Raw genomic sequence first — 13,275 nt, 5'->3', positions numbered from 1 at the left:
AAATGAGAATTTGATATTCAAGAAAATGTGCAGACTATATCTTGTATAAATGAAATAATAAAGTCAATTTTGCTAACTCTCCTTGTTTGTGCTAAAACATGCTTTGTTCATTCAGTTCGCTCTTTTTTTTTTCCTGTCACAACCTTCCTCCTATGTCTTTAAAGGTTTGTTCATTTCTTTTGTTTAGTTGTTTTAACTGCTGCTCCCCTACTTGGTTGCTCAAGCTGCATCTCCTTTCCTGTTCCTAACCTTGTTATTTGAACTCTTGAAATTGTCTGTCATCGTCCGGTTAGTTTTGGGATAATTAATTCAGCAATACCATCGTGGGGTTCGCCCTCCTGGCCTGCAGGGTTGTTGAGATGAAGGCATTGGATCAAACCCCGCTGGCTGTTTTCACGGGTGGGCCAAGGCAAGGGCGGGCAGGTTATATGTTCCCCCAGGAACATGCACTGTAGCTACAGTGGGTCCCCAAGCGCTCAGTGGAGTGTACGGGGGAGCCGTACACTGCTGCACATCCTGGCGCTTAGTGGGGTGTATGGGGAAGCTGTACACTGCCGCACATCCTGCAGGCTGGTGTACGCCTTACACCCCACTGAGCGCCACGCGACGCTCATGGGGACCCTGAAACATGCACTGTAGCTACCGTGCCTGTTTCGGGGGTGCACATGCAACACCTTCTCAAGGCAAGGTGGTCGAGGGGGCGCCACCCGGAGTTTTCTTCTCTCCGGGGAAGGTTCTTACAAAAGAAAAAATCAGCAATTTTTTTTTGTTCACATATATATTTTCATGATTATCTTTTCCATTTTCTTATTTGTTTTAAATAAGGTTGGGATTAAGTTAGTGTGCCTTACTATTTTCCTTTTCCTCCATTTGCCATCCCAAGTGTTTGGTATTGAATGATTCTATTTGCCGTGCCTTTTCTTCCCTAACTATGCCTCTTATAATCTTATTTGAGAATTATAGCAATATCTTATATGAAAATTAGGTGCTTCTCCGGCCTTTGTTTTTTTTACTATTTCCTTGCTTGCTTGCTTGCTTTTCAGTTGTAAATTATTGGATGTGTTTTTTCTAAAAAATAATTTGCATTGATTCCTGTTAAATCTTTGTTCAATCTGTGTTCTATACAATGTAGAGCAAGTTTAGTCAATTTATTGTTTTTGTTTAATCTTTTTTCCCATGCATGCCTTTTTTGCTTTCTTCTCATTGAGCCTGGGCCGACCTCGTTTTAAGCAGAGAAGAGGAGAACAGCCAAACCAAGTAACGTCGGTTCAGATTCTCAATGAGGGGAGAATCCAAACCAACAAACGACAAATATTAATTTTTAGGTCCGACGTATCTCATCTATTATATGCTTATATCTGGCAGATATGGTTATGGTAGTACCATGTCATCAGCCGTTGGATAATCCTTTCATAAAGTTCTTTGGAAATCTAGATATGCTTAAAACCGGCTCATGCCATGCATAAAGTTCTTTGGAAAATTATTAGCATGCATTATTACCCATGTATTATTATAACCCCTCCTACACTTTGCTCTCATGCCATGCTTTAAGTTCGATGGAAATCTAGACCCATTTGATATACGAGTTTGTTCTCGGGGTTGAAAAATATAGATCCAGACCTTGTCGAACTTGCATATTTTTAGATATCTAACCCAAACAGGTCTATGAAATCTATACTTGAACCTTCTCGAACCCAAACCCATGAAACCAAACTCGTTTCGCACCTGATCTGTTTTTATTATTGACCCAAATAGTTCTATATAACGTGTACCTGAAACGATCCAAACCCAGAAATGCACACAAACTCGTATCATACCTGACTCAGATTCACACCCAACCTAAACAGTTATATAGACTATATACCTTCCTAAATATGAACCATTATTTGGTCTGAATCATTAAATTTAGATTTCAACCAGTATCCAACGTAGTTATTCAATTGGAATAGCCTAATGGACAATGCCTTAATGACATTAAACATGACCCTGCTGGTGACCTAGTTTGCATTGAGCAGGGACAAAAACAAGTATACTTGAGATTCAAATCGTTTAAAACTGACCAGGTTTGCACCTGAATCCGTTGACCATAATTTTAGCCTTACCCAGACCAGACTCAGAACCAAATCAAATTGGCCCAGGTTTTTTAAACACAATTAAAAAGTTGTTCTATTTATGAGTCAACCCATTTGGACCTGTCCGGTTGACACTCAAACCCATTAACACATACAGATCTGTTATTTTATCTGTAACCCAAACCCAGAACCAGTCCCAAACCAACTTGGGTTTTGGTTTGGCTCTAATTTTTGAACCCGTTTAGATAATGGGTCTGACAAGATTCGATAACCCCACTTGGTTATGACTGGTGCAAACATAGCAAGCAAATATACAACTCAATCCCAACAAGAAGCAAGCAAATAAACAAGGCAATCCGCATCCAAAGTTTGTTCATCATCATCCCTAGCTCATCTAGGAGTGTTTGTGTTGTGAGTGGAACATCCTTTTGCATGATAGGGTTGAGACTCACAGTTATTTAAAGATTTAAAGAAGTTGGGTTACTTTGTCAAGCTGCTGAAGAAACTATCTTTCATTTATTCTGGTTCTGCCCAATCTTTGTGGTCCTTTTTAATAAGATGCGGAGATTTTTGGACGTAATTGTCAAAGAGGAGTCTTTCGCGCTTGATCTGCTCCTGAGCTCTATTCGGATTAGACTATGCAAGCGATGGAGGCTGACATGTAAGACGTGGTTGCTTACTACTTGGTGGTTTGTTTGGATGGCGTGCAATGATGCTATTTTTTGACGAATTTCGATCATCTTTAATAATCTTGTGCATAAAATCCTAGTTGATGTATATGTGATTTTGCGTATGCATTTTAGAGACCTTCCCTTCCTTCTTCCCTCATCGGTGATGCCTTCTAGTCCAACGGATCCTGGTTGAGCCTCACTTTGTTGTCTGTTGCTATATGTAGTTTATTTTTCTTTAGCTTCTTTTTTTTTTATATTTCTATTTTTGTTTTCTATCTTGTTTGGTTCATGGGTTCAACATTTTGTTAATCTTCATGAGTGGTAATTAGGCTCTCTCTCTCTCTCTCTCTCTCTCTCTCTCTCTCTCTCTCTCTCATCATTTCCTTTTCCCAATGAACCCAGCAAAAAAATAATAAGACTCTTAATGCCTGTAGCAGCAGCATCAAGCAGCACCGTGAGTTGTTTCAAAGGGTTTGGGAGTATGAAGATGAGACAAAGCTCCTTAAAGCACTTCGGGATTACTCGCAGAAGGGAGGGGATGCTCTGATGGATATGAGTGGTTTTATTGAGTTTTCAATGAACAAGATAGGAAAATTCAGCAAGGCTCAGCTTAAGGACAAGGTTTATAGGCTGAAGAAGAAGTACGAGAATAATTTTATCAAGGAGCAGAAAGCATGCAAGTCACTGACGTTTAAGATGCCACATGAAGAAAAGGTTTTCCTCATCTCAAAGGATATCTGGGGGGATAAGCTGAAGGGAGCGAAGGGGAAGGATAGCCATGCTAAGGAGACGGAGGTCGAATATGCTCAGGGCGGTGAAGTGACTCCCCGAAAAACTAAAAATGGCAGGAGAAGAGAAGGAGAAAATTCGATTGTTTTAAAGGATGGGAATAACGTCGAAATTATGAGAAATTCTATGGTTAGTGTCAAAGAAACATGTGAGCGGGTTCTCGATGAGGAAGTAGTTGAAAAGTGGCTCGGGTTGGCTGATCCGTCACAAGTGAGAAAACTTCAAAAGCGACAGACAGAATTGGAAGGCATGATTTTGAAGGCTAATTTGAAACGTTTGAAGTTTGATATTAGGAAGACTAGGGTTGCACTTGAAGTATGGAATGCAGCTAAGCTGGGAGGTGGGAAGCCGTGATTCCAGGAGCATTACTCTTTTTCTTGATTGGCAACCCATGGTATCCACCCCTCATCTACTGTCGGTTGTGCGATGCATTTTGTTTTTCATATCTTGCTTCTTTTTTTGTTATGGCAACAAAAGGAACATTCAGATTTCAGACATTTTAATGCTAAACTTACAAGACAATTTGAGTATGGTAACAAAAAAGGCTAATTAGGAAGGCCTAACTTCACTGTGAGTGATTAATATAATCTCCTACCGTAACCAAAAAGTAAGCAATTTATAAGAAACTTCTGGTTTGAAATGCTCCTAGAAGCAAGGTTGTCGCCACAATGAATATACACTGCTTAAACAAATGGAGCAATTCATGCAGCAAACCATTGAGTCACATATACAGGGATGATGTCAGTCTTAGTCCATTTGTAATTGGTAGGCAGAGGGAAGCGACGTTATATTTGGTGACTGATGGTTCCGGCCACTTCTCCCTCTTTGATGGCCAAATTCGTTTTTTTGGCTAATGTGGTGTGTTGTTGAGCGTCTTCTGTTTGAGCTACCATAAGACTGCATGTTTAAACAATGTTAGATGGATAGTGCCCACAGATTGCTTTGAGGAAAATAGAAAAGATGGTAGTGAGCATGAATGGCATAAACACGTGAGGATGCCGTGCACATGATCTTTCAATGGTCGTGCATGCACCACTAGGCCCGAACTCAACATTGTTTCAGACATTTACTTGGCCCACGTGTTGAAGAGCTGATAAAAAGTTGAAAGAAACATTTATTTGATCTTTTGTAAACAAAAAAAGCATAGATATCATAATAAAAGCTATAACATGTTATATTCGTTAGACTTTGTATATATGGTGATTATTCTAAATACTTAGAATGTCTACCAAAATGTCACATTTAAAATTTAAGTACTTAGTTTGGGATCCTACGACCCAATCCCTCCACCATTTTCCATGTTTTAACAGGTTTATTATGGTTTTTTGACCGAATATAGATCCAATTACTAAATTATATCTAAAATCATGATTTTTTGCCCTGAATATGGATTTGGAATTGGATTTTTGCCCCAAATATGGATCTCGAATGGAATTTTTGCCCCAAATATGAATTTTTACTCCAAATAAGGATCTCAAATTGGATTTTTGGCCCCAATATGATTTTTTGCCTCAAGTATGGATCTCGATGCCCTGAATATGTATTTTTTGCCTCGAATATGGATCTCAAATTGGATTTTTGCCCTAAATATGAATCTCAAATTGGATTTTTGCCTTGAATATGGATCTCTAATTGGATTTTGCCCCGAATATGAATATTAATTTGATTTTTGCCTCGAATATGATTTTCAAATTGGTTTATAGCAGCACAAAATTGTCATCAACAACATTTAGTCTTCAGGCAGGTCGTGGAAGAAGAAACAGAGCTTCGAAAAGTCTATATCTACGCGATAACGAATGGGAGGATGATGATTCTTGCTATAAGATTGGTGCTCGGGATGATGGTTATGGTTCTTCTTTCAAGAGGTAGCTGGGGAGGTAGGAACACACAAATTTTGGAGTCAGGTTAGTTACCATAGTTCTTGTTGCAACCTTTTTAAAGTTGTAGTTTTTTTTGGGGTGGTAAAACTCAAAATGCTACACTTTTTGTTTGATTGTCAAAGTACGCCTTTTAGTGGATCAGGTGCATCAACACGGTTTGATGGAGGGTGGTCAAGTGCAGCAGCGCACTAAACTTGTGCAACCTATCTCACCTTATTCTTCCTAAAATATTTTGATTGTTATACACAATGCGTTCATCAAGGAAAGGGCCATTTGTGAAAGTCATCAAGTTGATGGGACATCACGAGTTCAAAAGCCATGAAAACATTCTTTTGCTGCAAGTTGAAACTTGGTGTCGCTATTGATGGGTAGGAGAGACCAAAGTTTTACCAACAGGAAAACAAAAAGTTTTCAGGAACAGGCTTGAGATCCCTGTATCTACTCAAATCCTACAGCCGCAAATTGTTTATGAGATCCACCTTACAAGAAGAGATTGATGCATTTTGGAGGGGAAGAACTTTCATTATGTGTGGCAGCAAGTGGTTGTCAAGATCTTTGCCTTTTTTTTTTAATAACAGGGAGAAACTTTGGTTTGGATGTTATGTTAAAAATCAAGAGGTGTCGAACCATAAAGTAAAAATTCTACGAGTATTCTTCCTGTCCACCGAGGATAGTTTTCTGTTAACTATGGCCTTACCACAAGCATCACAAAGGGTTGAAACTTTAGATACTGTTCAACTTGAATGCCTTGAACCGAAACACCTAACCAAATGTATGGAAATTCTTTTCTGTACATGGTTGCAGACTCATAGTATGTTTGGTTGCACTCATGTTCATGTGATTTAGAATCACCTATAATTTCAAATCACAGATTACACCAGGTGATTTCTAATCACATGCGATTGACTTCAAATGTGATTTCATATCACATTCTGTTTCTCATTTTCATTTTTTTATGTTTGGTAGTTGTGCAAATTAATGACTATGGTTATGGCCTCTCCAAACTTCCAAGCATCCAATGTCAATACCAAAGTAGGAGGTAAAAGGAACAAATTCCTAATGTAAATGCATATTTCATCACTTTTTATTTAAATAAATTTCCTTGTCATACATGCCCAAATCTAATTAATAATGTACGATGTCAATAGCCTCCACAGGGCACAAGCACATATGTTCTAAATGAAACGGTCACAGGGTTAACGGCAACCAGTTTGGGGCACTTACACCCGTTTGCTCAATTGACCCTTCTTATGGTTACAAGCAACAAATTTGGGCTCGAGCATTTAATTATCATAATACAAAAGCATGCTGCACATTCTAAATTAAAGTATACTATACTATGCATAGATTTTATCTTAAGTGACAAGTGGGTCTCACGCCCAAACCCATCAACAGACATGGGATTCAAAGCACACAAATGCACCACCAAGGTGCGTTTAGTTTGATCATGTGACAGATTACATGTAAATAAATAGGTGTATGTCTTTTGCACGTCAACTACACATTGAAAACACCCACATAACTAAAACAACCAATGCAGATTCACACACACACACACACACACACACACACACACACACACACACACACACACATATATATATATATACACCGATGCAAATGGATACTCATATAAAAATGTCAAGCAGATTTGCCCTTATAAAACAATGCATATCAATTTATCCATAAGAAAATTCAAAACATCACAACATAAGTAGAATGCAAAAGAAATCAAATTGTACTAGAGGAAATTCAAAAGGCTAACCAATACAAAATGCGGGTATTGATGGGGCTGCGTTTTTCCTGTGTAAACACCCAAAAAAAAACAGTCTTGTGCATTTTTCCTGTGTACATAACTGCAGACTGACACATTCTATACTATGTGCTTTCCATGTGTACATGACTACAAGAAAACACATATTTGGACTCGATGTCGGTGCAGCAGTATGTGCAGGAAAAATATTACAGTACCTAGCGATGTACAAAAAAATTGTCACAAAATCTGTGAGGTACAGAAAAATATATTTGCAGAACCACAATGCAAGGCCAATATATTTTCCTACTTACAAGTGCAAGGCAAATAGGTCTGAAGAACTTACCAGCGCAGAAAAAGTATATTCACAGACTACAAGTGCAGAAAAAAAGGAAAAACTATATGTACAGCACCTACATTGTATTAAACATTACAAGAACTTGCAATGTGCAGAGCACATTGCAGCACTTTGCAGGAAACTGCACAGTGCAGCACATTGCAAGAACTTGTGCATGAAACTGCTCATTACTGGAAACTGCACATTGCAGGAACTTGCAATGTGTGGAACAAGTTGCAAATGACTATGGTTATGGTCTCTCCAAACTTCCAAGCATCCAATGTCAATACCAAAGTAGGAGGTAAAAGGAACAAATTCCTATTGCAAATGCATATTTCATCATTTTCAAGAATCCAATTCTGAAAACAGAAAAAGAAAAAGGTAAAACCCATCTCTACATACGAACAAGTGAGATGAATAGTTTATGACAACAATACTAGATGTACTTGGTCTCTCAAAACAAGCAATTATAGTTTGTGAACTCATTTAGCGATAGATGCATACAATCCTATGGAGGTGAAACATGTACATGGAAGTGATATCAAAGCAACCAAAAGCCACAGACAACCTTAGACACAAATGAATAAAGGTAGCAGTTAAAATTCTCCTGAGAGCAGGAGTTATGGGTTTTTGTTTTGTTGGTGATGTGTGTAAGGAAGTGGTTAGTTATATCATGTTCCTTGCTTTGTTATTTTTTTAAGTGCATGAATAGTTTGTATAGGTGTTGAGGCTCAATTCCACTAGACAGGCCAAGTTGGATAATGACATATTTTCTACAATATCTTAAAAAACATTGCAACAAGTTACCACCATGCCATCCACCCTAACTGAAGCCCATATAAACACTCGGCACCATGGGCCCATTAGATCTCCATGTTCTTAATGTTTTTATCCAATTAAAGATATACAATGAGAATTGTCACATAGATTCCATTATGAAAGCAAACGCTAAAAAGAGAATTCTCAATGGACTTCTTTGGTCATGCTTGGGTTATCCAAACAAGAGAATTCTTAAAATTGAGAGAATTCTCTTTCCATGAGAATTCTTCTCAAATCTATCCAAACACACCCTTAGTTTTGAGGAATAACTTGGTTTGTGGAAAACCTTATATCAGATGGTAAGAAATCATATGGATGAGTAACAGAGTTCAGGTTAGCACATCAGTTCAACAACGGTGTTTCTCCGAAATCATTCATAATTTCTAATAACTAAATTACAGAAAATAGGCTTAGGCAAGAATTTTTTGTGGAATTCTCGTGTGGCCATGTTCATGAAGGCTTGAAACAGAACGAATTATGTCAAAGTTCCTTTGATTCTTAAAAGGTGGACAAATATGAACTTTTCAAGGTGTCTAGGGTTACCACCTATACAAGTGGCAAACAGATATTTTGGATACTGCAAGGCCCAGAGTACCTCACAATTATCACGCCCATATTTATAAGAACCCTCATTGATGAGAATACACTTTTACCACCAATTTCCCTCTTACTTAAATGCACCCTACATGTAATTCAAAAACAAACTGATATAAAGTTTTCAGAAAAATGCCTGCAATGGAAGATATAATGATACACTGTTCCCACTAAAAAAGAAATCTTCCACAACATTATCCAGATTGCTCCCTCTTAAGCAAAAGAACCAGATCATCCAGTTTTACCTACATACTCATGTTCGAACCAGTAGAAGCCCCTAAGGATTTCAAATAGCTTCCAATCAGATGCATGTATGATGCCTCAATGCCAACCCTTTGGGTGGCACACCTACACCGTTTATATAAGCTATACAAAGTGATCCTAATCACTGAACTACCTGTTTATGGTCTGGAAAAAGAAGACGACCAAGATAACATGCAAATACATAACAGAAGTTGAATTGTGTAGAATGAAGGTTCTCTAGTTGCGGAAGGAAATAAATCCAAAGATGTTGTGTATATACAGGTCCATATGGTAGAAAATTCAATAGACAAAAGGAAATGTTTAAAGACAAGAAAGACAAGAAATGGAGAAAATGCATGATTATTGAGGAAAGAATATTGTGTTTTGATAGTACCTTTCTTTAAGAAAATGAAGAGGTAGAAAGAAAATTCAATTGCAAGAATTTTGTTATCATGTCATACATTCTGCAGAACAATAATCAGAAAATAAAGGAAGAAAAAGAAGAGGGAAAGAAAGGCAAATCATCCATACACTGCATATATCCTTTACTAAATAAAAATTAAATATGGGAGATGGTCTTCAAATATTCTCTGGACCATGCATTATCATTTTGAACATACAAAAAGCACCCAAGAGAAACATAATCATGCAGTCGAAAAGTCTCACTTCTTTACATTGTATTCATGTTCATTCCATTCATTTGAGAATCAACTTGTGTTCCCAAATGTATACATTTCATTCATTAAAATATTAACAGTATCATAAATCCAAAATGTGCAAAATGAGAGTATAATAGTATGTGATAGAGTATCATACTATGTGAACCACTCATCCAAGGCCCAAAAAGTGTACATCACTCAAGTATGAAAAAATACTAGGAAAAAGCATAACATCAGGAAGAGTATCATGGCAAAACAAATATAACATCTCCTCAAACATCATGTAGTCACTTTTTCACGCACCTCCAGTTGCTACCTCATGTTGCACCAATATAATACATCAAATCATTAATTTTGCTAATAATTCTATATTGCAATTATGAAACTTATATAACATGTAATAAAATCATGAAATATACTTATTGTCTGGCCATTCATTCCATATTTGGTTGTTATTGCATCTCTCAGATCCTTATTGCAACCACGAATAACTATTGTTGTGGAATTTTCTTTCTCATATTCAGGAACCAACCAATCTTCATCATTGACAATTGTAAATTGTTTGGCATATGGGTTATTTTCTAATATAAAATTATGTATTATGCATGCCGCATAAATAATTTTAACTTGAGTGGGAACTAGATATTTTATTTCGCACTTTAAAATTGGAAATTATGCTCTAAGCAAACCAAAAACACGTTCAACTGTTGTTCACAATTAGGAGTGTCTATGGTTGTATAACTTTGTTGCTTTTATAATTGGTTTTGTACCAAGTGCATTAAATTTTAACAAGTGGTAGCAATATCCTTTGTGTGGAGTCCAAAACCCAACAATATTTGGGTATCCAGAATCTGCAATATAATATTTGCCTACATACACACATTTGGTTTATGAAGTAAATAAAAATATTTGTCTATATACAATAATCAGTGTAATTTATGCACATGATAGTTATTTACTTACTGGTCAGGATCGTCAAGTGCACTATACAATATTTTTGCATTGGTTGCACTTTCTTTCCACACAGCAAATACGTAGTGAAATCGCATGTCAAACCCCACCACAGCGAGGACATTTTGTGACAACCACCTTTTTCTATTTTGAAACCTCATTTGTTCTTCCCTTGATACATTTATAGAAATATGTGTTCCATCAATAGCCCCCAAGTAATCCTATTGTAAGAAATAAAGGTAAGTCAATAGACACACACACACACACACACACACACACACACACACACACACATATATATATATATATATATATATATATATATATATATATATATATATATATATATATATATATATATATATATATATATATATATATTACAAGTATAGAATCTCGGTTACCTTCAAATATGGGTAGAATCTTGGTTCTCCCATAAATTTTTTTGGGGTATCATTACTGTGTCGGCCCATGTACCGATGACCAATGCTAAGTAATGTGTTTAAAACCAAATTAAAGTACTTGCTAATTGTTTGTCCTAAGTGTTGAAACACATATTGCACTATTCTATTTTATTCATTGTGACCAATTGTTTATAAAAAAAACTGTAACTTGTTCTTGATAACCTATATCATGGGCATTTTACAATAATCCACTTCTGCGAAGAGCTTCACAAAATGCGATGTATCTTTTTTCATATGTAAAAGGATAAAATAATTGCGTCGATGACCCAATACGCAATCACGCACAAAATCATTATTGTTATGTATAGAATCATGAGCTATTGCCCTACGCAACCTTCATAATCTACGTAGCGAAATGATCAACACCGTCATGGTGAGTAAGTAAATAAGTTATTGATTAGGGTTCATTATACATCTACAAACACAAATAAAATCATTAAGGTTTTAACATTAGTAAGATGCACAAAATCAAAGAAGTATATATGAATAACATTCAACATTATGAATATTTAACATGATTAAATAAACATGTATATCATAACAAAAATCAAATAAGAATAACATAGTTGCAATAAACATGTATATTGAATATATAACAATGTTATAACATACAACATTTTAATGGAGAAACATTTAATAAAATGATCAATATAAAAAAATCAACATAAGTGATGGACTTTGCACTGAAAGGAGGCATGGTTCGAACCCAGATAGGCACTCTTGACCTTATGTATGGTCAACCAGACTAAGATTGTGTTAGTTCCCTAAAGTGATGGTCGATAACCTTATAACAAGTTGAAATCATATGTGCTTAAGCTCGGTAGAGGCTATTGCATCTGCATAAGATCAATTATTGTTTAAAGCATGTATGTCAGTAGAGTTAACTAAAAAATGTGAATGATTAATTCTCTTGTATCTTATAATGAGAGAGTAAGTGGGTACACTAGGTTCTGTGAGATTTTTAAGCACAGAAGGTTGTTTCTCCAACCATGGAGATAGGGGATAGCTACTACTTGTGTTATAAGGTGGTAGTGAGAAGGTTTCAGCTAAAAGTGAATTCTGATATATCATGTTGCAAGTGTTAGAATTTTCTCTTTTGTTAAAGCACTCTTCACCCAAGAAAAAAAAGAATGTGCAAGGTCGGGGTAATAAGATAAAAAGTGACTGAATATACTACCCTAGGTCAAGCCTCTAATCTAGTATGCATTGTACCTGCAGAGTATAAAGAAAGATAAACAAAAGTATATTGAGCACATACAGAATCCTGATACGCATCATCTAAGAAAGAACTATAAATGAAAGAATTGTAAGCTACCCATGTCATGATAGATGCTTCAGTTACTCGGGTAAGGTATGCATATATTATAGAATTTGGTACAATTATCTGGTGATATGCTATACACTCTTGATGAAATACTTCTTATATGTCTGTACTATGCATGCATGTTTCATCATTGTATTCTTATGAGGGATCATTGATATTGACACCCTACAAACTGCAAGAAATGAATAGAAGGTTAGAGCAGTTGCGGGATATTGGAGCGGTGTCAAAGAGCCAGCCATTTTTTCATCTAGGGCACTGGATTTTGTAGTTATCATTTTGAGAAAAATTGTGTTGTAATACTTTTGGATCTACAACATCCCGTTTGGGTCTACAGCATTTTGAATAAAATTATTTTTTATGTTACATTTAGTATAATAACATTTTGAGTGGAATGTAACTCGTACGAGGTTTCAAACCCAGGTTTTCACTGGTTGTTCTTAGAAGTAAAAGGAAAAGTTTTAGAATTTCACATATTTTTCCATGGGTTGGATATCTCGGGGCATTACATGCATGCTTGCTTAAAGTTGATGCAGAAACACGATAATGGTTTGGAGGCTAGTTTTGAAAACTGCCATACTTGATTTGACACCGCCTAAAGTTGCATATGTATCTTCAACAAACTTTTGGATGAACTTAGGGTTCATCTCCAGTGGATTTTTGGTACCTTTCTTCGGAGGCATAGGAACAAACTAGGGTTTACTCTGATACCGGTTTTTTTG

This window comes from Nuphar pumila, chromosome 10, assembly GCF_984573655.1.
Source record: "Nuphar pumila chromosome 10, dmNupPumi1.hap1.1, whole genome shotgun sequence".
Lineage (NCBI taxonomy): Eukaryota > Viridiplantae > Streptophyta > Magnoliopsida > Nymphaeales > Nymphaeaceae > Nuphar > Nuphar pumila.
The sequence above is the reverse complement of the archived record's forward strand: the minus strand, read 5'-3'. Positions refer to the sequence as shown.